This window comes from Cydia fagiglandana, chromosome 26 (assembly GCF_963556715.1).
Source record: "Cydia fagiglandana chromosome 26, ilCydFagi1.1, whole genome shotgun sequence".
Classification (NCBI taxonomy): domain Eukaryota; kingdom Metazoa; phylum Arthropoda; class Insecta; order Lepidoptera; family Tortricidae; genus Cydia; species Cydia fagiglandana.
Genome location: NC_085957.1, coordinates 22,501 through 27,500, shown reverse-complemented (window position 1 = coordinate 27,500; position 5,000 = coordinate 22,501). Strand labels below are relative to the sequence as shown.

Here is a 5,000-nt window from a genome sequence, read left to right as displayed (position 1 = left end):
ACGCGCAGTTAACTGCGTTCTTCATCGACCCGCGAGCCAAGTGATCCACCGTCCAGGGTAATAGTTTATTATTACACACTGGTAACAATGTTCGAAACGTCAAAAAAAAAAAATATCATTACGAAAAATGAATACCGCATGTTATCATATATAAAATATACATATCAGTCTACGTACAACACAGTTGACGTTCGCGCGAGTTCAAACACAAACATCTATATAATATGGAGCGATAAGCTGTAACGGCGCGGATTTGTGCCGGTCGAAGCGATTCTCCAAATAGACGTCAGTCTCAAACTGCTTAAATACGCGACGCGAGATCGTACTAGACCTCTCCTGTGTGACGACAACTGACATATACATATTATATATATAGGTATGTTTTTGGTAACGGATTATTCTTGTTATACACGTTTGTATGTAGACCATACCAACATATATACACGTTAATGATCCTTCCGCAGGTTCCCCTACGGAAACCTTGTTACGACTTTTACTTCCTCTAAATGATCAAGTTTGGTCAACTTCCCAGCAACGCCGACGGCCGTGAAGCCACCGCGTGTCGGTCCGAAGACCTCACTAAATCATTCAATCGGTAGTAGCGACGGGCGGTGTGTACAAAGGGCAGGGACTTAATCAACGCGAGCTTATGACTCGCGCTTACTAGGAATTCCTCGTTTATGGGGGATAATTGCAAACCCCAATCCCCAGCACGAAGGAGTTTCAACGGGTTGCCCGGGCCTCTAGGCCAAGGAGAACATGCTGATTCCTTCAGTGTAGCGCGCGTGCGGCCCAGGACATCTAAGGGCATCACAGACCTGTTATTGCTCAATCTCGTGCGGCTCGAAACCGCCGGTCCCTCTAAGAAGAATTTTAATACGTCGCCAGTGAGTTGCGCGACCGCGAACGGCCGCGCGCACCTAAATGACGACGCCTATTTAGCAGGCTAGAGTCTCGTTCGTTACCGGAATTAACCAGACAAATCGCTCCACCAACTAAGAACGGCCATGCACCACCACCCACCGAATCAAGAAAGAGCTGTTAATCTGTCAATCCTTCCGGTGTCCGGGCCTGGTGAGATTTCCCGTGTTGAGTCAAATTAAGCCGCAGGCTCCACTCCTGGTGGTGCCCTTCCGTCAATTCCTTTAAGTTTCAGCTTTGCAACCATACTCCCCCCGGAGTCCAAAATCTTTGGTTTCCCGGAAGCTGCCCGCCGAGCCATTGTAGTAACGTCGGCGGATCGCTAGATGACATATTTACGGTTAGAACTAGGGCGGTATCTAATCGCCTTCGAACCTCTAACTTTCGTTCTTGATTGATGAAAACACCTTTGGCAAATGCTTTCGCTGATGTTCGTCTTGCGACGATCCAAGAATTTCACCTCTAACGTCGCAATACGAATGCCCCCAGTTATCCCTATTAATCATTACCTCGGAGTTCTGAAAACCAACAAAATAGAACCGAGATCATATTCTATTATTCCATGCACGAAATATTCAAGCAGCATTTTGAGCCCGCTTTGAGCACTCTAATTTGTTCAAAGTAAAATTGTCGGCCCACCTCGACACTCACTGAAGAGCATCGCGATAGGATTTTTATATTGAACCGTACTTTTACATACGATTCACCGACGATATGCTCCGCAAACGTGTCAGTATCGATTCGGATGAATCGCACCGACAGTGCGTAGCACAAATGCAACTACGAGCTTTTTAACCGCAACAATTTTAGTATACGCTATTGGAGCTGGAGTTACCGCGGCTGCTGGCACCAGACTTGCCCTCCAATTGTTCCTCGTTAAAATATTTAAAGTGTACTCATTCCGATTACGAGGCCTCGTAAGAGTCCCGTATCGTTATTTTTCGTCACTACCTCCCCGTGCCGGGAGTGGGTAATTTGCGCGCCTGCTGCCTTCCTTGGATGTGGTAGCCGTTTCTCAGGCTCCCTCTCCGGAATCGAACCCTGATTCCCCGTTACCCGTGACAACCATGGTAGTCGCAGAAACTACCATCGAAAGTTGATAAGGCAGACATTTGAAAGATGCGTCGCCGGTACTGGACCGTGCGATCTGCAAAAGTTATCCAGATTCATCAAAATGTTACGACTTCGGACGCGAGGCCCTCCGCCGATTGGTTTTGATCTAATAAAAGCACTCATCCCATCACTGGTCAGAGTTCTGATTGCATGTATTAGCTCTAGAATTACCACAGTTATCCAAGTAACTGAGTAAGATCTAAGGAACCAAAACTGATATATTGAGCCATTCGCGGTATCGCCTTAATACGGCTTGCACTGAGACATGCATGGCTTAATCTTTGAGACAAGCATATAACTACTGGCAGGATCAACCAGGGAGCTGCCGTGTTCATGTGAGTCTTGTTTAGAGACACAAAACACTAGCGCCGACGCGTGCGCGCCAATATCATCTATGTATATTATACTACACAACACACACACAGACGACGGAGACCGCACGCGTAAGACACGAGTCGTATACGACACACGCCACCATTCGGATATACCGAAATCGACGTGGCGTATCGTAGACTGGTGGATATTTTACTTACCACTCTATTCTACCTGGTGGTACAGACACACACGCGTGCGTGCGTGTACCTTAGGTAGGTAGCGGGTGAGTAAAGCGCGCACATACACACACACATAGTGTGTGATGTTTCATAGCGCCGATATGTAATCGAACGTTCTTCCACGACCAGACATAAAAATTTCACTATTTTTTTTTTTTTAAATTTTTAGATTCTTTTTTTAACATAGTCGTTCGTTACGATTTATATCGCTCGCCAGGTATTATAGAGCCCTCAAAACCCTCACAACCAATACAGTATAATGAAACTTACATCAAAGCGTATCCCCACCACCGCTAAACCACTAACCGCAATTACAATTGCGTATTTGAAGGTTTCGCGATATGAAAACACCGAGAGAGAGTTTCAAAAACCGTATTACCGTTAAGGGTTATAAATTGTTCTTTGTTTTAAATCGGATTATCATCCGATCGATCCTCGCCACACGTATAGGAGAACACACTATTTTCTCGCAAATATGTTGTCATCATTCAAACCAATCGGCAACGTTGCGTCGTCTCGAATTGGCGATGGTGACAGACAATCTGCAAGTAAATACTGCGCGCGTTGTACTCTCCCCCGTGGGTAAGGATAGAATATATCTCCCGTCTGTCACGTTTCAATATTAAAACGCGTAAACTAGGACCAAAGTGCAAATAAATAATACAACGGTCGGTCCACACCAGCATGTGTAATATACATGGGTGGTGCGCGTGTGACCGCCGCGCTCCCTAAAAGCTCCGAGGAGCAGCAGTTGTTTCGTGTTGTTGTAGATACCTAAAACTAGGTAATATAGGGTACTTACATTTTTCTTATGATAAATCTTATAATACATATATTATAAGTTTATAAGTAACATAAGTACATACACCAACTTTAGGTATTTTACTGGAAAATTTGCTGCGAGGCTATAACCATTTCAAGGACATAATAATTTGGTTTGGTTAGGTTAGGTTAGGTTAGGTTAGGTTAGATTAATAAAAATAAAAAAATTAGGTTAGGTTAAGTTAAAAAAAAAAAACAAGAAAAAAAAAGTTAGGTTAGGTTAGGTTAGGTTAGGTAAAAAAAACAAAAAAAAAAAAAAAAGTTAGGTTAGGTTAGGTTAGGTTAGGTTAGGTTAGGTTAGGTTAGGTTAGGTTAGGTTAGGCTAAAAAAAAAAAAATATGGCGAACAAAGTTTACCGGTTGAATCACTTACTTACCTAATTGTTTGTTTATTTATTTATTTATATAGGTAAATAATAAAGGATCGATCGTATTGATTGATTGATTGTGTCGTCGAACTGAATGTGTCAGTGTCAATGATGTGACATATTCAGTGTTGCCAACTCGGATTTTGAAAAAATGCTAGACTAATGTCTAGATTATGCCAAAATTATGCCAAAGTTTATTGAAATATGCTAAAAAAAATGCTAAAATGTCTACTTGAAATTAAATACTTAAAACACATAAATTTATTCAAATTTTCCGCCTTTTTCTACTGACAAGATCTGCTTGACCAACTTTATATAGTCCGTCGACGTCCATCCGTCCAAAAAAGTAAAAAAATACATATGAAAATATGAACCACATAAGGCGATGGCGCATATTGTTGCAAGTTGGTGCAAACTTGGCTTAGACTAAATTATGCTAAATAATATGCCAGATGCTAAATGGAAAATTTTGGTGCCAAAGCAAGTGAAAATATGCCAGATCTGGCATCAATTATGCCAAGTTGGCAACACTGGACATATTATGTAAATCAATCAATGTCAGTCAATGCGAGGGGGGGGGGCTATACAGACACAACTCACCTTGGATCGCATTCGATTTGCGTCCGGCAGTTAGGTGGGTAGGTACATTTATTTATCTAAATTAAATCTGAAAAGTAATTTTAGGCTTTTTGCTGGTTAAGTTAACTAAATAAACTTAGCATCGATGACAAAAGAAAAAATCGAATGTGACTTGTTACAACGTCTGTAGAGGCCTTGACCGAAGAAAGGTAGAAACGAAATTTAATAATAATATGATTGAGTAAAAAGGAAGGGAGGGGGCTACTGCGTATAATAATAGAGTGTAAAAAAAATGTACTTACGTTTATTTTTATTGATTTTTGTGTTATTTGGAAGAGGTGCGCGCCGTGTGCAAATATTTTGAACGCCACACCATAAGACACGAAACTAATTACACATGTTTTTTTATTCAAAATTAATGAATATGATTTTTTTTTTAAATTTTTCTGTAATTATTAAGCGTCTATAATGAAACCATTTCCAAAAAAATGTCATCATGCCTATTCATAAGTCATCATCTTTGGATATTATTATATCTGTGATCTTTGGCCTACTTAAAAAAAAAGGAGGTGTATTTTTCTGTTTAAATTAGAGCAGCCGTTGCAGCCCGCCATCTATCGAGCATTGGTAAGTGAGTTTGTCTA

General features: G+C 41.3%; 2 non-coding genes across 2 annotated transcripts in view; both read right to left on the bottom strand.

Annotated features, from left to right (window-relative positions):
* LOC134677750 (5.8S ribosomal RNA) overlaps window positions 1–60 on the bottom strand; it is a 157-nt gene extending 97 nt beyond the window's left edge. The window contains exon 1 of the ribosomal RNA XR_010100104.1: window positions 1–60. This exon is cut by the window's left edge and continues 97 nt beyond it. This is a non-coding gene — a ribosomal RNA (5.8S ribosomal RNA).
* A 387-nt stretch (window positions 61–447) lies between these two features.
* LOC134677735 (small subunit ribosomal RNA) lies at window positions 448–2,355 on the bottom strand. Its single transcript, XR_010100090.1, has one exon. It is a non-coding gene; the product is annotated as a small subunit ribosomal RNA (ribosomal RNA).
* Window positions 2,356–5,000: the final 2,645 nt, after the last annotated feature.